Here is a 24,522-nt window from a genome sequence, read left to right as displayed (position 1 = left end):
ATCATGAACCCATAACCTGCATACTAGATCTCATACTTCATCAGATATTCAAGACTTTCTCAATGCCTTTGCCTAATGATCTTCTCCTCCTTTTATAGTCTTAGGCCTTACTCAATACCATGGTCCAAAACCATAGAGAATCAATACCATGGACCCAATACCTGGGTTCAACACATCGGACGAGATACCAAGGATTAAATACCATGGGTCATAATACCATGGTCCAAATACCACGGACCAAAACCCAATGTATGCGCCTTCCCTTGCATGAAAGTGCATGTATACGTATACACACCTTTTGGTCGGCTAACCCGCGTGTATATGCGGTTTTATCAAGGGGAACCTGTGTATATCATTTTTTCTTCATTCTGTGAGACTGAACTATTATCATCTTAGTAAGTTGCCATCAAGGACAACACCTATATCATAATGCCAACACACCTTTGGGAACCTGATTCATTGGAGAAGGAATTCAGGGTGGAAAGAAAAGTTGAAAGCAGAATTATGGTAATAAGGAAGTCTAGCACTCACAACTACAAAGATGGAAGTGTTGCTGCTCCTAGCCTTCCACAACCTACAAGTTCAACACCACAACAATTGGAGGAGAAAAGAGCAAAAGGGCTTTGTTACAATAGTGATAGAAAATACACTAAAGGTCATAAGTGTGCTGAGAAGAAATTGTTTTACATAGATTGTGAAGAGGAGAAGAAAAGGAACAAGAAACATCAAAAGAAGAGGATATACACCAGGAACCAACCCCAGAGAAAGAAAAAACAAATTCAACCATATATTGCAATGCATTGGAGGGAATTACCACTCCTTAAACTCTTAAGATAGAAGGATATATCAAGAAGAAAAAGGTAATAGTGTTGATTGATTTAGGTAGTACCCATAATTTTATTCATTGTAAGATAACCCATGAATTGAATTGCTTTCTATATCCAACACCAAAGTGTCAAGTGATTTTTAAAAATGGAAGAACTATAAATTGATCTAAAAAGTTCCATAATATCAAGCTAAACATGGGGGAATATGTATTGAATAGTCCAATGCTTTCCGTTCCAATGGGTGGTGCTGATGTTGTAATATAAGTGCAATGGTTACAATATTTGGGGACTATAGCTTTTAATTTTTAATAACTTTTCTTGAATTTTTTTTGGGCAAGAAAATAAATTGAATTAAGGATTATCACAAGGAAACCAGGGAAGATAATCAACTCTAATGGCATGATAAATATTTTGAAGAAAGAAAAATAGGTCATAATTGCACAATTATGCTCACTAGAGGTTCAAACATTGAAATAATCTTTTTCTCCATATCTCCAAAAAGTATTGGACAATCATTCTAGGGTATTTGAGATTCCCAAAGGCCTCCCACCTATTCATTATTATGGTCATTCTATTAACTTGATTCTAGGAAGTGTTCCTCCAAACATCAGGCCTTACAAATATCCCTATGCCCAAAAGAGTGAAATTGAACCTATGTTTGCAAAAATGTTAGAGGCCAATGTAATTCAACCTGGTCAAAGTTCTTTCTCTGCTCCAGTAGTATTGATGCGCAAGAAGGATGTATCATGGTGTATGCGTTTGCATTATAGGGAGCTCAACAAACTCAATATTAAAGTTAAATCTCCAATTCTTTTCATTGATGAATTGTTGGATGAATTACACAGAGAAATTTACTTCACCAAGCTAGATATTCGTTCAGAATATCATTAAATTAAAATCAAGATTGAAGACATTTTGAAAATAATAGTCATGACTCATGAAGGACATTATGAATTTTTGGTCATGCCTTTTGACCTTAGTAATGCACCTTCCATATTTCAAGGTTTGATGAATTCCATCTTCAAAACCTTCCATAGAAAATTTACGTTAGTATTTTTTGATGATATACTAATCTATAGTAAGTCTTGTGTTGGTTTGAGGGGGCCTGACCCAGGTTCAACGTTATTTTGCCAAACAAATCCCTACAATACTGGCCCTTTTAACATTAGCCCGTGGAGTGCAGATTGAAGTCTCACCTGAAGCAGTATGGGGCGATGTTGGAACCAAGTTTCCAAACCCTGAGAAGGTTGTGATGTCGTTTTGTCTCTCCTATCCTTGCCTTTGCGCAGGTGATCTCGTTCTAGGGCTTGTAAGACAAACCCTCTTTTCCAGCTTTCAGTACCTTTGGGAAAGTATATGATCAACCTTTGCGCAGTCCTCACTTGTGGCCCAGGTACTTTTGCGTTGTTATGGCAGCGCGCCGTGCAGATTCCTTAATTACCCTAAGTGACTTGCTTATCTTGCCGAATACTTAACGTTATCACCGAGTAATCAGATATTCGTACTTGCGTTTAATCATTCAATGTAACTGTATTTATTCGTGCATCATATAAGCATAATAAAGGAAATTCATACACAAAATATCCAAACCCATCAACATAAAAAATACACAGAAATGACAAAATAACTCCTTTTATTAATATTTCCCAAGTGTTTACAGACTCTGTCCACCTTACGCACACAGCTGCAGGGGTCCATGCACTCAGCTGTAGACTTTTACCCTAGGCCTCTGCGCACTAAACTGCAGAGCCTCTACCTACACTATAACCCAAGACTTAGACTTCTTGCCCTAAAGCTATGACTCTCTTACATGTTCGATGCCTCTAACTACTTAGAGCTTAGTTCTTTTTATATAATCCCATGGTCTGCGGACCATGGGTAGATATCTTACAACCGACTTTACTTTACAAAACTAGGGGCGGACTACCCTTTGTGACACATAACACCTTCGCGCTCCGCGACCACAAAATGCAGAGTCTTTACAATAATATTACAAAAATTTGACTTAAACATGGGCTTTTAGCCCCAAAACTGCCCTTAGGGGATCCCTCTCCCAACATCTTGGAAGGATCATGTTCAACATGTTGACAGGGTGCTCAAAGTATTGGAGGAGAAACAATTATATGCAAAAACCTCCAAACATTTCTTTGGAGTATAGGAGGTGGAATATTTGGGTCATATTGTATCTCATGAGGGTGTTAAGGTAGACCCTAATGAAATTAAAGCCATTAAGGAATGGAAAATCCCCACAACCCTAAAGCATCTTCGAAGATTTCTTGTGTTGATAGGGTATTATCACAATTTTGTTAGGAATTATAGGAGAATATCAGTGCCTCTAACAACATTATTGAAGAATTTTGCATTTTCTTGGACTCTAGAAGCAATTAAGGCCTTTGAACATCTTAAAGAGGCAACGTGCCAAGCACCAATCTTAGCTAAACCAGACTTCATAAAAACCTTTATTGTGGAATGTGATGCCTTAGGAAATGGAATTGGTGTTGTTTTAATGCAAGATAAAAGACCCATTACTTTTGAAATTTGTCCAAACAAGGGAAAGTATTTGCACAAAATTATTTATGAGAAGGAAATGTTGGCAATACTACATGAACTAAAGTAATGGTAAACTTACCTAATGGGAAGACACTTCAAGGTAAAAACAAATCACTCTAGTCTTACATGTTTTTTGGAACAATGATTATCTTTAGAAGAGCAGCAAAAATGGGTCACAAAGATGTTGGGTTATGACTTTGAAATCATCTACAAAAAAGGGAAGCAAAATGTTGTTGCAGATGCACTCTTAAGAAAGGATGAGGATGTGGAAGCTTTGCTCTGTGCCATTTCTATTACCCAACCTGATTTGATAACTGAAGCAAGGGATGAATGGAAGAATGATGAAGATGTATGGACACTCATTCAAAATTTGCAACAAGATCCCAGTATATCTGATACATTTTTCTGGAAAAATGATTCATTATAGTACAAATATCACTTATATCTTTATAAGAATTCTCAACTCAAACAAAAGATTCTTTTGGAATTGCACACCTCCCCCTTAGGAGGGCACTTAGGATTTTTAAAAGTTACCATAGGGTCAACAAGGATTTTTTTTTTTGGATGGCCTTAAATTTGATATTCATAAGTTTGTGGCAAAATGTTTGGTTTTCCAACAAAATAAAGTTGAAACAACTTTTAGCCATTCCAAGTCAACATTGGGAGGATGTCTCAATGGATTTTATCACAAGTTTACTAAATTCTAAAGGAAAGAGTGTCATGAGGGTAGTAGGTTATATAATTACCAAATATGCACACTTTTGTGCATTATCTCATCCTTTTAAAGCTAGTACAGTTGCTACTGCATTTATGGAAATAATTCAAAAGCTACATGGAAACCCAAATATTATTGTAAGTGTTGAAGATCCCATTTTCACTTGAAATTTTTGGACAAAATTATTTTCGTTTTCTTGGTACTCAATTAGCTCATTTATCATCCTCAATTTGATGAACAAACTTAGATAGTGAACAAAATTTTTGGAAGGATATCTTCGTTGCTTTGTATCTGATAAACAAACACAATGGGTCAAGTGGCTACCTCTAGATGAATGGTGGTATAACACTTCCTTCCATACTGCAGCAAAAATGATTCCATTTATGACACTTTATGGATATCATCCACTGTGCATCACATCATCTTTAGGAGAAAATTCTAAGGTTCAAGCAATGGAAGATCACATCGAGCATCAACAACAAGTTCTCCAACTCTTAAAGGATAACCTCACTCTGGCACAAAATCGAATGAAACATGAAGTAGATTAACATCGCAGTGAAAGAAGTTTTGATGTAGGTGACTGGGTTTTTTAAGGTTACAACCATATAAACAAATGTCCCTCAAGCAATCTAAGAAGGATAATAAATTATCACCCATGTGTTATAGTCCTTACAAAGTGTTGCCAAAGATTGGTACTATGGCATAAAAATTGGAGCTTCCTGCATCTTCCTGAGTACACCTAGTTTTCCATGTTTCATGCTTAAAGGAGGTTATCGGTGACAAACTCCCAGTTCAAACAATATTGCCAGAATTTGACGAAGAAGGAAAAGTCATATTGGAGCCTCAAGCAATCATAGAAACAAGAACCTGACAACTATGAAATTGATCAATTTCAGAATATCTCATTAAGTGGAATAACTTACCTGTTGAAGATTCCACATGGTAGGATGAGAATTTTATGCAGAATCATCTAGAACCACCCAAGCATTGAGGATACCGTTTTTTTGAAGGAGAGAGGCATGTTAGGTCCGTATAATACTAGTGTAGCCTCCTTATTGTTATTATTAGTGTAGCCCCCTTATTTTTATTGTTAGTGTAGCCCCCTATTGTTATTGTTGTGCCCATGTAGTCCCCATATTATTATTGTTGTGCCCCATAGAATCCCACTATTGTTATTGATGTGCCCTTACATTATTATTGTTATGTAGGCTTTGATTATATTTTGATCCCTTAGACTCCTATATATACCAAGGAGGTCGTTTCATTTATATCATCCAAGAATTGTTCATTTATATTATGTAAATGAGGTTTCCCCCTCGAAGAGGCTAATTCTCAAGTCTTTGATCTATCTTTTCTTATGTTTTGTGATTTGGTTGCATAACATGCCATTACATAAGAGAAATAGACCTAAAAGAAATGGTATAGATGAAACAAAAGAAGAATAGAGGGAGCAAAAAATTGCTGACCTATGGGAAAAGAGAGAGCTATTTCCAATATATATTACCCCAAATTCTCACCCGAACTTAAAACTATAACAATATTAACTACATCCCTGCGTAATAAAAGGAAAGGATTGCTAGGATAATGTGAAAATATAAAAGGGAAATTATCATGACCTTGAGCAGAAAGTCAACAATATATGATACAAAGTGCATAAACTATCAAATGGTTGAAAGAATTAATCAAATTCATAACATGAAAGTAGTTGAAAATATTGAGAATATGAGTTTACAACAAACCATCCCTTTGCAAAATCAAAACAGTATGAACAAGAAAGGATAAAATCAAAGATTTGCTAAAGACAGACAATGTCTTAGTAAAGAAGTCAGCAATTTAAAATCAAAAGTTTCTCTTTTAATAAAGAGTTTGAAAACAATCAAGGAAACACCTTTTGGAGGAAGAAATAGGTTTAAAAGTATTACTAGCATTTATTCCTTGGTATCAACAGGGGGCACTATATAAAAAGAGTAGATATTATAAAATATCTTACAAATCCAAAAACAGTGGGTTCAGACACCATGTTATTCCCTGGCTCTTGAATCTTTGGCTCTTGGCTCTTAGTTCTGGCTCTTTGGCTCTGGCTCTGGCTCCTTTTTGCTCTCTATTAGTTTACAGCTCTCTTGGCTTTTCACTTGACTTCCAAGTGACTCCCTTGGCTGCCTTTTTGCTTCTTCGCTACCTCCTTCGCCCTAGCTCCCTACTTTGGCTTCACTTTCAGCTAAAAAAAACCCAACAACACTCTTAGCAAACAACTACAATTAGCAGCCCTTGTCTCTGTCGTTTTGTGGATTTTTAAGCCAGATCGACACTCTTGGTTCATTTTCCCTCTCAGGCTCTCTATCTACTTGTTTTGGTCCACTCAAATCCCCTCTTTGAGCGTTAGCAATCATTGCTAAATGCCCTCATGGATGGATGCCACCTATTCTGTAACTGAAGGGGCAATCGACGCTTGAAATCCCCAAATTTTGGCATTCTCTACTTACACAGGTAAATGCACTAACACGGGAAAAATCCACATAGAACACTATTCCCCGAACTTCAAATCTTCATAATTGCGCCCTAAACTCCTATCGAGTCTGCCCATAATCGCTGTCGCAAGTCGCTTCGGCCTTGTTCTAAGGTTTCCCTTCGTATTTTAGAAATGTGTTAAAACATGGAAAAATCCCAAAAATTGGCTTTATCAGATTTGAAATATTATGTATTTGCATTTCGAAACCCTTTCGGGTTCGATTTCATTGGATCAACGCATTCCTTCGCTTTTCCTTTATTAAACGAAATATGTGAAATACACATAAAACTGCCTTTTTAACGGACTTCAGAATATCTCAAATATCATTTATTGTCCCGTCGGTATATATATATATATATATATATCGCAAGTCGCATATCGAGGGGACCCGGGGTAAGCCATATGGCGTTACCGATGCTAACGCCGACTGCGATCCACGGATATTGGAGATCAGCACATCGTGCATCGCGGGGTCCTATCTTTGCCTCGTGACATCACTGATTGCGATCCGCCGATATCGGCGATTAGAATATCACTTGGCTCGATCCCATCACATCTATGCCTCTGATTGCGATTCGCCGATCGAATCTAGACCATTGATTGGCCAGATCTGACGGCTCCTGTTCGGTGTTCCTTTGACCTCTGACAGGATTGATTTTCCACCATTTCTTCATATTTTTGGGCCCCGATAGTGTTATCCGCTATTTTTAAAGGTCCTCCTTTTACTCTAGTTTTGAATATTTTCGAGGATTTTTAAGACTTGACGATTTAGAGGGTTATCCAGGATCCATTTTTGGATCACGCCTTCCCATTAAGAGAAATTTTGGTCTCCAAAAGACTGATATACTGATCTGAATAGTAAATGAGAGTGACTCACCCTCTTCTTTCAGCCTCTCTACACTTTCATTTGCATAGTGCCTCTGAACCAATAGTTTCTGACCAATTCGCTTCTTGGATGGGCTGGTCTTCTTGGGAAGAACTGTCTTCCTCCTTGCCATCCTATAGAACTCCTACTGAAATGGTTATAGAAGGTATATTTGAGCTTCTTTGCCTTGATCATTGATCTAAGGTGGCTCAAACAAATGTGAAGTACATCTGCTCCACAAAATTTTCATTTGTACCTGTTTGACAAGCTGTCAACAACAACTGTTAAAGACAACAAAAATACAGACAAAAACTGGATGGCCTAAACTCCTGCTTCAACAAAAGAAACAGATTTCATAGCTTGTGAACACCTCCATATCTTCATCTACATACAAATGATGGACTAGGTAACAAGCCCACAAAACATGCCTTTAAACAAATGACCCTTCAAGTCAAGCATATAGAAAAAGACCATTAGGACTCTTTTTCAAAAGATTAAAAACTTCATCATTATCTCCATTTGGAGACCAAGTTAACTTCTGCCAAGTCAACATGGCATCACATGCATGTCAAAGCAATCAACCCTGCAAGTTAATTACACATAGATGTTCAAAAACATGGAAATCATCAACATCCATGTGTTCATGCATCTCATGTTCATGCATGCATTTCATCCTCAACTTTCACTTAAGCACACTATAATTTCGAAGCTGAAATGAAATATAATTTAGATGCATCAATAGACATGCAATCTAAATTGGATAAGAACTCTAACCACTCCTTACCAATCCCTTTCAAAGGTACTACATTTGTCTACACATCAGCATCATCATGTGAATCATTCTGAGACACATCATTCATGGAATCTTCACTTCCATTTCTGCCATCTTCTCTTTCTTCAACTTTTGTGGAAGCATTGCTGGATTTAGAGTGCAACATTTTGTAGCAAGATGTCCTTGCTTATGGCAGTAATTGCACTGCATGTGCATCCTCTTGACAACATGATTCGCCTTGTCCAATTGACCTTTGGCGTCTTGCTTCTTTTCCTTCTTCTACTTGCTGTATGTGGCCATTCTCTTCCAACATCTAGACACATTATGGTTATCCAACCCACAAAAGGAACATGCAATTATTTTCCCATACATATGTGGAAATTTGTCATGCTTTGCACAATCAAAAGGAAAATGTTTGGAACCAGATTTATACCTTTCTCTCTCACCTTTATTGCCTTCATGCGGAGGTGAAGCAAACGAAGAAGTGGCTCCCTTTGGAACACCATCAATCTCTTCAAGGCTGTTGGAGTCTCCCCAAATCTCTGGTTCAAGTGTGTGCTTCTGAACACCGGCATCCTGCAAATGATGTTTCAAGCTATTGCATTCTTCCTGAATACAATCTTCATACTCTGTAATGCAACTTCTTCCTAGAGCTGTTTCAATGGCCTTCATGGCAGCCTTGGAACTTTCTCCATAAGCTTGTCCATAGCCAAGACCCAAATACTTAGGCCTTTCCTCAATAATTATTGGCTCAACAATACCTTGTGCATGTCTACCCAAGCCTTTTCCTTCATAGCCCATCTTGGACATTAGCTTGGAACCTATGCCTCTAGTATGTTTTTCAAAAGAACTAATATAAGCATCCTTAGAGGAATTTGAAGACAAACTAGAATGGTTTACCTCTTCTTCAAGCTAATACTTGACTAAGGATTCTTGGGCAACAAAGAGTTGTGTCTCCAACTCATGCATCCTTTTCAGGTTCATATTTGCAATATGAATTTTCCTCTCCGTTTCTTGCAATTTGTCAGCAAGCATGCTTCTCTTCCTTCATGGAATTCAACTGCCCTCTAAGTCTGCTACTCTTCCTTCCATCCTCATATATTTCTCTCACCATATCCATCATGGTGGACAATTCTTTCTTCATGTCTTCATCAAAGAATATTGTGAAGAAGGCAGAATTTGAGGACCCACTTGTAGACGTTGTCGTTATGTCAATGAACAAAAAAACTTCAACAAGATAAATAAAGAGCTTATTCAACAACCTTTTGCAACAAACCTCTTGTGCTCCAAAGATTTCCTTGAGGTCCTTTGGGATAAGAAGAGTGCCTTCAGCTCTCTTTCCTTCTTGTCCTTCTTGGACTGAGCTATCAACAACTTTCCCTTTACCTCTGCAAACTCAGAAAATAGTCAGTCTGCAAAACAAGCATACAATCAGCCTCTTGTTGTTCAAACACCTTTCAGACAAGCAATCTTTGCTTTGTCAATCAAGCATTCTGATATAACCTTCTTAAAGGTGTGGTTAACCAAAATTAAGCTCTGATACCACCCGATTTGAAAATGGGGCACTTAGGCTTCTTTTCCAACTTACAAGAACCTCTCCCACTTTCAAAGCTTAAATTTTCCCAAGTCTTATTGATTAACCAATGCGGAATTAAGAAATTCTTGAAAATATAGGTGTATGCTTATATTTGTTTTTAACTGATTACATGCTTTAATTTCTGTTGTTGTGTTGTAAGTTGATGTGCTTAAACTAATATATAAATGCATATAACAATGAACAATGCAACAATAAACAATCACACATAAACAACAATTTAATTAGGAGTTCACCCCCAACTCTTGGGTTACATCTCCGTGAGCTCTAGTCAACTCAACTAGGCTCTTTGGGATTATGGTATAAGTATTTTTTTTTTTACAAGCTCTTGGCTTAACTCATGCTGTTTTACCCAAAAACAGTGGGTTTAGACACCATGTTATTCCCTGGCTCTTGGCTCTTGGTTCTGGCTCTTTGGCTCTGACTCTGGCTCTTTGGCTTCGGCTTTGGCTTTGGCTCTTTGGCTTTGGCTCCTTTCTGCATTCTATCAGTTTACAGCTCTCTTGGCTTTTCACTTGACTTCCAAGTAACTCCCTCGGTTGCCTTTTTTCTTGTATGTTGCCTCCTTCACCTTAGCTTCCTGCTTTGGCTTCACTTTCAACAAAAAAACCCCAACAACATTCTCAGCAACCAACTACAACTCAACAGCCCTTGTCTCTGTCATTCTGTGGCTTTTTAAGCCAAATCGGTGTTGTTGGTTCATTTTCCCTCTCAGGCTCTCTATCTTCCTACTTTGGTCTGCTCAAATCCCCTCTCTGAGCATTAGTAATCATTGCTAAATGCCCTCAGGGATGTATGCCACCTATTCTGTAGCTGAAGGGGCAATTAGCGCTTGAATTCCCCAAATTTTGGCATTCTCTACTTACATAGGTAAATGCACTAACACAGGAAAAATCCATAGAGAACACTGTTCCCTGAACTTCAAATCTTCATAATTGCACCCTAAACTCCTATCGGGTCCGCCCATAATCACTGTCGCAAGTCGCTTCGACCCTGTTCCAAGGTTTCCCTTCGTATTTTAAAAATGCGTTAAAACATGGAAAAATCCCCAAAAAATGGCTTTATCGGATTTGAAATATTATGTATTTGCATTTCGGAACCCTTTCAGGTCCAGTTTCATCGGATCGGTGCATTCCTTCGCTTTTTGTTTTTTAAACGAAATATGAGAAATACACATAAAACTGCCTTTTTAACGGACTTCAGAATATCTCAAATATCGTTTATCGTCCCGTTGAGTTTGTATATATATATATATATATATATATATATATATATATATAGATATATATATATATATATATATATATATATATATATATATATATATATATATATATATATTTCAAGTCACATATCAAGGGGACTCTGGGTAAGCCATATGGCGTGATCGATGCCAATGCCGATTGTGATCCGTCGATATCGACGATTGGCATATCGCTCGGCCCGATCCCATCGCATCTCTGCCTCCAATTGCGATTCACCGATCGGATTTGGACAGTTCCTGTTCGCTGTTCCTTTGACCTCTGACAGGCTTGATTTTCCACCATTTCTTCATATTTTTGGGTCCCGCACTTTCTAAAGGTCCTCCTTTTGCACTAGTTTTGAATATTTTCGAGGATTTTGAAGACTTGATGATTTAGAGGGTTATCCATGATCCATTTTTGGATCATTGAATAACTGAAAACCCCGCAAAAAGAGTATAATCTTTCTTGATTGTAAACATTCCTCAAGGGCGATATACCTAATGAAGTGTACCTTGGTGTAGAGATATATAAAATTTATGATTCTGAAGAGCTGTAGACAGGGTTTCCTCGGAAGATAGGGATGGATGAGGAACCTAGTTTTCCTTTTTCTTCCAAATACACCACATGGATGTATGTTGGTTATGTTGCCAAAAGTTTTCCACCTTCACACACTGTTGTTCCTTGGTGTATCACTTTGTTTCTAAGGTCCTCATGGTCTCCCAATCATGATATATACTATTAGGCATCCTACCAAAATAATGTATTTTTCGTGTCTTTTATTTTCTAGATAGAATGGTGCTAAATTAAAGTCTAATTGTTTTAGGTGATATTCTAGATTGAATATCCCAGTGAGAGGTGATTTCAACGCAATTTCTTGACTTATGATGATGAATTTAAGTATTTTTGATCTCAGATCTGCTTCCATAGCTCTTCTCTCTCTACATCCATTTCCATGACAGCTTAGCTCCCATGACATTGTTGAGAATCTCTAGGTCCCTCAAACCTAGACCTCTTGTAAATTTCGACAGACATTACTTGTCCTATGCCACCAATTACCATTTATCTTCCTTCTTTTCCCCATGCCAGAGGAAATATATCAACATAGAGGTCATGGATTTTAGAGTAATTTTCGAGGCCGTCATCACTAACAACTAATAAACTAGAAGAGCTATCAATACTAATTTAAGAAGAACAACATAACTTGCCAAGTTTAGGGATAAAAATACCTAGTTATCCAGCTTAGAATCCATCCTCTGAAGAATATTCTGCTAGTAGACCAACCTAAGGGAATTGGCTACCAAGGGATCTCCCAAATATACTGAGGGTAGTGACCCTATCTTAAAATCTAAGAGCCAATCCAAATGACATTGGATTGTCCTATTCATGTTTAAGAAGAATATATTTGACTTGTCTCTGTTGATCAATGTGCCAAAGGATTTCGTGAATAAGTTAAATATGGATTTCAAGCACAAAGCTTCCTTTTCCGTGGGCAGGGAAAAAAGTAGGATATCATCTATAAACTACTGGTAAGTGATGGGAATACAATTTCCATACAAACTCAATCCCTACAGATTCAATCTGAGGCCATTCTTTTTAAGGTATTGTTGACAACGCGATCAACACCCTCCAATTTTTTTCCTAAACTAGAATTTTGGAGCCTCTTGAGGATCTAATGATCTACCATCCATGGTCACTTCATTGTTGATTGATGTTTTGCGAAGTATTTGAGTCTTCTTCTCAGATTCTAAGTGTTAAGTCACGTGTTGCCCAATTCTTGGTGAATTCACAGGCGTGCTTATTTTATGCAAGATTGAACAATCATAGCACAATCCATAAAGATAGTGTCAATGTAATATTCAACCCATGCTGATATTTAGTGCATTCTTTCATTTACAGTCTCCCTCACTTTGGTTTTATTTGTACTCCTATTTCAGTGAGTTATCCCAATTATCGTTTTTGTGCACCTTTGTCCTTTGAGCATCCCCATTGCACAGGACTAAGGATATCCCCTCTTTAATGTGCATAACGTAGTAACAATGATCATTGGAGCCTTCCTAGGCCACTAATGAGTTCAATTGCGATTTCCTTATCAAGCCTCATTCCTCCAACCCTTCCATAGGTTTATCATAAAAAATCATTCCATGAGCTAGGTAGTGATAAAATAGATGATTTTAAGATTATTTTTTCCTTAAAATGAATGATATTCATTAGTAGGAGTACCTTATATGCATGACAAGGTGATGCTCAAAGAATATAGTAAGGAGAAAAAACAAAGAAGCACTTTCGGAGAAGAAGCATAAAAGATAATTTTACGAAGACATGAGGCAGATCCCAGACAATGACAAAAAGAAGACATTGCATGGTGACTTGAAAGACTCCAATACAGATCCAACACCATTTTGAAGGTGAGGATTAGAAACAAAGTGAATCTTTACATGAGGATGACGCATAGATCAGATCTACCATCAAGAATGCAAGACAGACTAGCAAAGAGAGAAGCTTCGCATTGTCACCTCATCATCAACTCCATGTCATCATTGTCAAGTTGTAACTTGTACAAATGCCATATCTATGTCAAATGTATCCATGTGTCATGCCACATTATCATGCATAATGTAATGATGTACTCTTAAGAAAAGGACAAAATGTAATGTGTGGAAGTCCAAAAGTCATATGTGGAATATGGAAAGTCACATAATCATATGGACAAGAGAGTCTTTAGGAGAAGTTCATGAGTCATTAAGAGAAGTCCAAAAGTCATTCGAAGTTCAAGAGTTGTTTAGGAGTCCAAAGGACACATTAGAAGTCTAAGAGTCACGAGGGTAACTCAAGAGTCAAGGGGATATTAAATATCATTCCTATTATCATTAATAATCCCTCATAACACAAGCAAAAGGCCTTTTTGGGGCTTAGGATTTGGAGAGATAGCCTTGGCTTCTCTAACTTGGCATAAGAGAGAAAACTACTCTTTGGAGAAGCAAGAAGTGAATTAATGTTCCACCACTGGAACTAGTGCCTCACCATTTAATTGTGTACTTGGATCTTTCACCTAATATTGAAGCTCATTGAGCCAACATACGTTCACGCATGTATCGTAGATGTTTTGAGACTATTGTTTGAATGTTTATGGTATATATTATATTCATATGTACTAAGGAAATTGAACTACTTCATTGGCTTTGGTACCTATCTTATTGAATGTATGTTCTATTTTATTTAATGATCGTTATGTTTATGTGAACTATTTCACTAGATTACTAACAAATATTTTCATGCTCTCGTGTGTCTCTCTTAGGTTAGTACTATTACTTCCTTCCAAGGACTCAATCCCGTCTCTTACTCATGAAGGTATCCTTTTACACATTTCAATTGGTGTTACACAATGTCAACTTACTTGTTTGTTCAAGGGTTATGTATATGATCTCTTATGTTATCTATTGAAACCAAGACAACCCTTGTATTATGGTGGTCATACTGATACTCTGAATGGGCTCCTACTCCAAACGGTGTGAGGTATAATGGCGACTTCACATAGGGGAGACCCCTTATATGTTGGCAATATCCAACACCGTTAACATTTTGGTGCTAGAAGGAGGGCCAAATGACAAGCTATGCCGATTAAATATGTTCTGAATCTCTTATATTAAATGGATCATTCCAAAATCATAATACTGAAATGTTTTTCTAACCTATCTCTTGGTAAACTTTTCATCTTCATAGAACAAATTTGTGACTTGTCTTATTTTAAGTTTGATGGTGAGGGTGATATATCCACAACCAAGCATTTCTTCGAGTTTTTAAAGTTTTGTGAATCTCATGAAATTGAAGATGAAGATATTTCTTGTGTGATTTTTTTCCTTGCCCTTGAAGGTCGAGTTGAAGGATGGTGTCATGCCCTACCATCTGCTTCCATCCATTTATTTGATCAATTCCTTATTGAGCTTCATCTAGCTTTTTATAGTTATGATTATCGTGATGTTCTTAAAAGGATTAATCAACTAAGGATGTACCGTAATGAATCAATTGAGGATTTTTCTAATCGATTCCTTCACTTATGTTATGAGTTTCCTAGAGAAGATACAAATTGGGATTTACTTAAAAGGAATTTTCAAGGTTTGGTTCAAATCTATTTACACTATGGGTCTATACCCCCTGATGATATTGTTCTCCCAACTTTTGTAAATAATGAGACACCTCTAATTTCAGAGGAGGAACCTAGTATTCCTTTTGTTCCTTGTCCTCCTCCTTTTCCAGTACCAATCAGGGTGCCTCTACATATTAATGATCAAGTTGAGAAATCTTAAAATCAAATTCCTAATCCATCTTCTCAACCTTCATCCAATTCCAATGATCTTGACCTGACTAAGGATAATTTGGAAATGGTTCACGAAGCCTAAGGTGAAGGAAAACCCCTTGACTTTTCAAGATGATAGTAATGCTCATAATCTTAGGATTGAATATGATTTGGAGACATGTCATATCATATCATCTTTGTTATCATTTAGAGAAAACCCTGGATGTAGGGGAAAAACTCTAATGTAACCTATAACCAATCTTTTAAATTGAAAGCTAGCCCTTTCAATTCGAAGGGGGATCCCTTCTCTAACTCAATCAAAAGGTGTGGTTATGTAGTCAACACAATGACTAGATTTGATTTGGATCACACACAATTTGGTTTGGAAAAGAGAGGTAAAACCATTGGGCATGGAGTATCTGATACAAAGACACTAGCTATGGGTTGGACAAACCAGTCTAACGGAGGCAAGATAGTTGTAGGTTTCTTAGACAAATCATTAGCGAGATATGGAAAGAGACAGTAGAAGTAAACATAAAAAACAGAGCAACCATGTGATTTCTGCAATTGACATTTAAGCTGAAAAACAAATAAGTAATTTGGATAGCTTGAAACAGAGCATTTGCAAATAATTTTGATTCATAACATTTTATTAAAATACTGAAGATCTATGGATTCAAATTTTGACTAAGAAAGAGAAAAACACATTAGGAGATTGACTAGAAACCTTCAACACATGAATCTCTGAAATTCTGCAATACTACTTGCAGTGAGTTATATTAATATAAAAAATAATATACATCAGGTCTGATTTTTCAAAAAATCCCGAACCATTATTCATTCTATAGATCTTGTCTTTATAGAAAAGATTACAACTTATAACATGTTCTTCGTATGCACTTAATTGCAAATTGCTAAATATAAATACTATATATCAAATACATGCATATAATATATAAACTCAAACATATGTATATCATAAATATAACAAAGTTCTTGAACACTGGCTAGAAAAATGGGTAAAACACTTTGACTTATATTATGCTTGATTTGATGGAACTTATGCCTCGTCTTCCTGCTAAAAATACAATATGTTTGCAACTCCTCTTTTTGGGTTTCCTTACCTAACAACGTTTACAATTTCATTGATAACCTTTCAAAACTGGAAAATGATCAATATTGTTGACAGGCTGGTTGTCAGCGCTTTATAGATATTGTTTTGCAAAATTGAACTAAAACTGAAAATTGCTGACATGCTAGTTATCAACCTTCAATCAAAATTCCACCTAGATAGTTGGCAATCAAAACTATGTTGTCAAAAATTAGCTAGCTGAGTTTGCTAGCACCCTCCAGTAGGATATCAACATTAGTTCTACTTTTTCTCTTGGTCCTATGGGCCTTTGTAGCAACCTCTTTCTTTGAATCTTTGATTTTCTTGGACCTTTTTGAGCTTGTGGACTCCTCCCAGTTTATGATTAAGTCTTTTTGAGGGGTTTTATCTACATTTGCGACTTCTTTTTCTAATGCAGGATTATGCTTTAGTTTAATGTTCAGTCTCAACCTATTTCACGGTCTGGTGTGTGGTGTTTTTCCACCTTTAAACATCTATGCTAAGGTGGGTTCCTTGTCAATTGGTTTCTACTCTGCTCTAGGCTAAATCATTTTTACCTTGGATTTCTCTATCTGCTTGCTGACCTATGTGCCTATAGGTAGTGGTACAATGGGAGAAGGGGCATCCTTTGTGTTTCTTAGCCTTTCGCTTTTTTTGGTATACACCTTGGGCAATTCAGAAACCAAGGGAGGAACTGGTTCTTCTTTTTGTTGGCTTCTTGTTTGCACAAATGAGGTCCCCTGTTCTAGGTTTTTGGGTTACTTGACTTTATTTTTGCTCCATTTCTTCCTACCCTTTTTCTATTTTATATTTTGAGTGTCAAACCCTCCCCAAAATAGGAAATGTTCCCAAGTCCTCCGAACCTTTCTCAAATGACTTTCAATTAGCAACTTAATTAGACTTTTATGATATATGAAATGGGTAGATGCATTTGGTCTGGCCCTAACCCTAACATACATATGCTTTAGACTTTCTAACAGGAAATAGGGATTATTTATTATTAATTGACCTGATATGTGAGTTAGGAACCAGAAATGGTAGAAGTTCACCTAATTGTAGCATCCTTCACATGTGACCTCTGCGATTATATCCTCAGCGACATGAAATGAAACTCCTCCAACACTAACTTGTTGACCATCAAATCCCTCCGCAAAATCTCTGGAAACTCCGACGTGTTAGCCTACACAACGAGAGAAAAATTTCTCCCAACCTGCTTCCTGAAAATGTTGTCGAACCTCCAGATAAACCTCGAGAAAATCGGGTGCTTTAGGTTTGACTCTGTGTAATTTTCCACTTCTTCCCATAGTTCACATCGTAAAATGTTAACACCAGAACCAGGAGAGGGATTCGATCCTTGGTCTTCAGGATAGTAACAAATTGTTTTCTCTTGGTGTAAACACATAGTAGTTAACCATCATCATACGAGTTTAACCATTAAAAATAAATGATTTTACAGTGCGGTAATGATTAAAATGTATTATCAACTTACTTGGTGCTTACATAAAAATCTCCTGTGCAATCATAACTTTTTAACTGGATGTTACCTCTCGATGGTGGAATCGAATACCAATCATGTCACATCACCATTTGACTCTTCAATGCCTGCTTGACATATTTTCACTCATTTGCAGTCCTGTGCTCCATCAACACATTATTTGGACATAAGACAAAAATTTGAATTTCTCACTTTGGCGCTGATATTCCTGTTGTCAGAGTTTAATTGGATTGCCTTCAAAATTTTTTGCTCCTTTAATTATCAACACTTTTCTATTTTCAAATATTAGAATAGCACTGATACTCTACCTGTCAACATTTCAACCTTGTTTATTACAAATCAACGCTGACACTGAAACTGTTAGCGCTTTTAAAACTACCAACTAAATTTTGATAAGAGCTGGCTCCACGGGGATGTTGTTGATCATAGATGGTAGCAAGAACCCCATAAACCAAAAGCCTATTTATTACAATAAGTTTAATTAAAGCAACACTTAACTGATTCTATTCAATAAGAAGATCAATCTCTCAAGTTTATTTTTTACAAACTCTTTTGGAACTCAAAAATAAAATAAATAAAGTAAAACAACTTTTATTCTTTGATAAGCATTTATCAGAACCTTAGGGCCTTCTCCTTAGGCTTCAAGTCCTTTAAAATGTTTATCCGCACCTGGAATTTTTTTAAATAACATGGATATATATAATAAAAAAGTGAAATGTTGTCTTTTAGGAGATATAATGCTTCAAAAACTGCCTATTGACTGGACCTCCGGGAAATAAATCTCCTTTTAAATATTCTAGAATAAAGCTATTCTTGCCATGAAAAGTTGAAATTTGATATGGACCCTTCCATATATTGTCTAAGTTCTCGTGCTTGCCTTTATCTTCAATACGTGCATCCCATTTAAAGATTTGTCTTGAATTTTGAAATCATCTTCCTTAGTATTTTTGTCAAATACCTTCTTGATATGTTCTTGGAAACTTTGAGACTGTTCATACACCTTTTCTCTGTTTTCCTGCACCTCTATCAACTGATTGATTCTTCTTTGAAAATGATTTGGTTCCTCTCCTAATTCCTGCAAGTACTTCATAATTGGTATCCCAAGAGAAACTGGGAAAGTTGCATCTACACCATAGACTAGCTGAAAAGGAGTGGTACCAATTGATCTCTTTGTACTGATTCTATCAGCCCACAAAGAAAATTTGAGCTTTGTATGCCAAGATTTTTTATTATCCTCCAACAACTTTTTGATGATTCTGACTAGACTCTTGTTTGATGACTCAGCTAGTCCATTACCTTGAGGGTAATAAGTTGTAGAGTGACTAAGAATTATATGATATTCATCACAAAATTTAATCAGTATTTTAGATTTAAAACATTGAGCATTGTCAGTTATGATTCTTTTTGGACTACCAAATCTGGAAAGAATATTTTCTAAAAATTGTATGACAACAAGATCAGTTTCTTTCCTGGTCGATAGAGCCTCAATCCATTTAATGAAGTAGTTTGTTCTTGTCAAAATACACTTATGTTGTGCTGATGATGCTGGATGAATCTCGCCTATAAATTCAAGGCCCCATTGTTGAAATGGTGCTTCTACAGAAATAAGCTTTAAGGGTAAAGACATCAACTTAGATTTTCCTTCAAATAGTTGACATTTATGACATGCTGCAACTTCCTTACGAACATCAGAAAAAACTGTAGGCCAATAAAACCCCACTCTCAATATTTTGTCAACAATGGCTTTCCAATAATGGTGACCGCCACATACTCCTTGGTGGAATTATTTCATCATCTACTTGGCTTCATTTTCAAGTAAACAATTTAGTAAAATACCTTGTGGATATTTCCAAAACAAATAACCATCTAGGATACAATATTTAACATATTTAAGTTTCAAGAATCTAGCCTGAGTTTTATTTGTTCCTGGTGGAGCTTGCAGATTTTGCAGTATATAAACAATATCACCATACCATGAAGAACTTTTAAAACTACTATCCATTGATACAAATATTCATCATCCTTTATGTTTGATAGTTCCATAGTTAGGGTAATCCCAAGAGTTCCAAGATTTCCTTTAGTCATTAATCTGGCCAAGCCTTGTCCTTTAATTAGTTTAGTGGGTTTGATTTCTATGTCAAATTACAACATTTTGGCGATCCATTTTCCCCTCCTACCATCACTGTTAGGATGATTTAAAATACTTTTTACCACAACATTTGGTACATAAGAAATTATATGAGAATGAAGTACAGAAACTCTGAAATCTTTGAGTGATTTTACCAATGCATAGGCTTGTTTATCCATGATATCATATTTCAACTCAACATCCCTCAACACTCTTCTGAAGAAAGAAATAGGTTGTTCATGGCCTTCTATGTTTTTTTGAAGCAAAACTCCCAAAATGGTATGTTCGGAGGCAAAAGAGAAAATCTCAAATTATTTGGAAAAAAATAGGGTTGATGAATAGAGGAGCCTGACCTAGGGCTCTTTTAATGTCATCAAAATCTTCTTTAGCCTAATCAGTCCATTTTATTTCATTACCTTTCCTCAACATATTGGTAATAACTTTCAGAATCTCAGAAAAATTAGGAATGAATCTACGTAAAAAAATTACCTTACCTAGGAATGACTGAACCTCTTTCTTTCTCCTTGGCTGCTCAATTTTCTGTATGGATGTTACTATGCTAGGATCAATATGAATACCTTCTTTTGATACAATATGGCCCAATAAATTCCCTTTCTTCATGGAAAAAATGAGATTTCTTCAGATTCAATGAAACAATAAATTTTCTGCACTTTGTGAAAACTATCCTTAGATGTTTTAGATCATCTCTTTCAAACTTAGAAAAAACTATAATATCGTCTAAATACATTATAAGAAATTTGTCCCTCTCATCAGAAAATGTTACGTCCAATTCTCTCTAGAAAGTGGCCCCAACATTCATTAACCCAAAGGGCATATTTGAGTACATGAATGTGCCCCATGGTGTAGTAAAAGCAGTTTTATCCTGATCTTTCAGATTTACCAATATCTTGTTATACCTTTAGAATCCATCAAGCATTGAATTTTTTTCGGACCCAACTACTTCTGCAAAATGTGTTCCATCTTGGGTAAAGGATAGTTATCCTTCAAAGAAACTTTGTTAAATTGGGTATCCATTTCGAAAATCTCAAAGGAATAATGATTTTAGCAACAAAAAACCTTTTAACCTCCTTTTCAATTAATGGTAGTTGCTTAGGATTGATTCTTCTCAATTTTTGAATGAAGGGCTTCTAATTCTCTTTAAGAAGGATGGTGTGTTGAATAACACTCTTATCATAAACATTCAGATCCTCATACCTCCAAGAAAACACATCTGAAAATTCTTTCAACAATTTGGCATACTTTGTGTGTAATTTTCTTCCAGAGTTCTGGCATCCATGATTGTTTGAATCGTCATTTCGAGCCATCCATTGTGGCTTATCATCAGGATAGATCAGTAATTGTGTAAGACAGATCTCATTGGACTGAATAAATAGGGTTAAGAGATGCAAAGGGACCAGAAGCTGACCTTATCATAATTTGTTTTGTAATATTTGGATTTAATTTAATTATAAAAATAAAATGATTCTATAATAAGATTTTTGATTATTTCCTATTATTGAGAGATAGTCAGTATTAATGTTAATATTAGTAATGAAAACTAATCAAATTATCTGTTTAGTATTAGTAATCTAAGAGTTTTTTTTTTTTTTTTAAAGTAAATTAATATTTTTAATATTTAATTATATAATAAGATTCTTATTTATTTTTATTTTTATTTATAATTAATCAATTGTATATTTGTTTTTATTTTATTTTATAATTAATTTTATTTTGTTTTTGTTCTTACTCTAGAGTAAATTAATTAGCTTGATTTTAATGATAGTTTTTACGTTAATTAGTACTAATTTCTATATATTAGTGTTTGTACCTAGAAATTTTTATAATTTTAGTGATTCTACTTATGATTTATAAGTAGATTTTAGTCTTGATTAAAAATCCTATTAATCCTCTTAATGTGATTTTATTTATTTATAATTAATTAATTATTTTATATTTGTTTTTATTTTATTTTATAGTTAATTTTATTTTGTTTTTGTTCTTACTCTAGAGTAAATTAATTAGCTTGATTTTGATGATAGTTTTTTTGTTAATTAGTAATAATTTTTATATTAGTGCTTGTTCCTAGAAATTTTTATAATTTTAGTGATTTTATTTAGGATTTATAAGTAGATTTTAGTCTTATTAAAAATCCTAATAATCTTCTGAAATGAAATTCTTATAACTCTAAAAGGTATTAATATTAATTAATGTTAATGTTAATATTAGTGATCTAATGGCCACAATCACTAAAGAGCAGGTGCAGGTCAATAATGCCATCTCAAGCTGTGGGTCAGAGAAATCCATAGTAGATAGGCATAACATCGACCTCGTGTCAACAACATTGAGAACCACAGCAACAAATCTACCCACCTCGAGAAGCAGACATGTAGTGAATCTATCAAACAAGCAAATTGACCAAAACACCCTCGATCTCCTTGAAAAAGGATTAAATTTTTCCATTTCCCCTCGGACAATCCCCAAAGAAGACATTCTTTGCAACATAGAGTATGGGATCAGGGACTTACCAGACAACATTAAAGAAAATATCAGACAGGATTGCTCCATCATACTGAGAAAATCTCACCCGCCCAAAAGCAACATTTCCAGACAAGAACATTTAGCACTCAAAAACTTAAATCAAAACCCTGAGATTGTAGTCCTAAAAGCTGATAAAGGTGGTGCAACTGTCATAATGAACACAATTGATTATAATGAAAAGATGATAGACCACCTCACCAATAGTGGTTGTTACATTAAATTAAATAAGAATCCCCTAAAAAAGATATCCAGAAACGTACACAATCTGATAAAATCAAGTAAAGAACACAACATTAAGAATCTATTAGAAAACAACCCATACACCCCTAGAATCTATGGAGCCCCGAAGATACACAAAGAAGGCGTCCCCATAAGACCCATTGTTAATACTATAGGAGGTCCCACTTACCAGTTGGCAAAATACCTAGCTAGAAAATTAAAACCTCTGGTTGGCAATACTAGTTCCTTTGTCAAAGACTCCACCCACTTCATCAATGAGATCAAAGATCTAAACCTAGATGCCAATGACATATTAGTCAGTTTTGATGTTAAATCTCTCTATACCAACATCCCCATAGATGAAGCCATGGAAGTGATCCATAAAATCATGAACTCTGACACAACCAAATTAATTGAGGTCTGTCTCAAATCTACCTTCTTTAGTTTTAGAGATGAAATTTATGAACAGACGTGCGGTGTAGCCATGGGATCCCCTCTATCTCCTATCATTGCAAATCTCTTTATGGAGGATTTTGAAACTAGGGCCATTGAATTTACCCCATTAAAACCCAAACTTTGGAAAAGATTTGTAGATGACACTTTTATTATTTGGCCCCATGGAAAAGAAAAATTAAACAATTTCCTACAACACCTAAACAGTCTATCCAATTCCATCAAATTTACCATGGAAATAGAGGAAAATGATAGCCTTCCTTTTCTTGACATCTTAATCAAGAGAAACAAAGATGGATCCATATCACACCAGGTGTATCATAAGAAAACCCACACGGAACATTACCTACATGCCAACTCTCACCACCATCCATCCCAAAAAATCGGTGTTCTCAACACTCTAGCAACTAGGGCTGTTCGTATTTCGAATGAAAATCATTTTGAAGATGAGAAGAACCATCTTATGAATGTATTCACTGAGAATGGATACAATAAACACCAAGTGATCAAAGCCTTTAAGAATGCAGAGAATCCTAAAAACAAACAACCACTAGATGATCATTTAGGCAAGGTGCACCTCCCTTACATATTAGGCACAACAGATAAAATTGTGCACATTTTAAAAAAGAACAAAATTAGAACCACTTTCAGACCCATGAACACCATCAGCAGATGCCTAAAATCGGTCAAAGATCTCGTTGATCCCAAATGCCACAAAGGAGTTTACATGGTTCCATGTTCTTGCGGAAAAACATACATTGGAGAAACTGGTTGATCTATCCATACCAGAATTCAAGAACATGCCGCCGATATAAAACATAACCACTCAAAAACCTCAGCTCTGGCTGAACATTCTAGTAAAACCAATCATCACGTCTGCATTGAAAACTCTAGGGTAGTAGCCAAAATTGATCATTACCACCATAGAAAACTGAGAGAAGCCATAGAAATAGGCAAAAACCCTAACAACCTCAATTGAGACGAAGGATGGAAAATAAGTGACAATTGGATTCCTACTTTAACATCCTAGAACACCCTCTCCCAACTCAACCCTCCCCCCATTACGCTTGACCTCCCTCCCCAACCTTCTCTCTCTACACTTCACACTCATATTAAACACTGACCCTAATTTCAAATTCTTAAAATTAAAAACAGTAATTTACATCTTAACTAAAAAACAAAGAATCTTAGATCACTAATATTAACAT

Source organism: Pinus tabuliformis, chromosome 5_2 (assembly GCF_031772625.1).
Source record: "Pinus tabuliformis cultivar Carrire ecotype Pingquan chromosome 5_2, CPIR1, whole genome shotgun sequence".
In the NCBI taxonomy this organism is placed as follows: domain Eukaryota; kingdom Viridiplantae; phylum Streptophyta; class Pinopsida; order Pinales; family Pinaceae; genus Pinus; species Pinus tabuliformis.
This window is presented reverse-complemented; position numbering follows the sequence as displayed.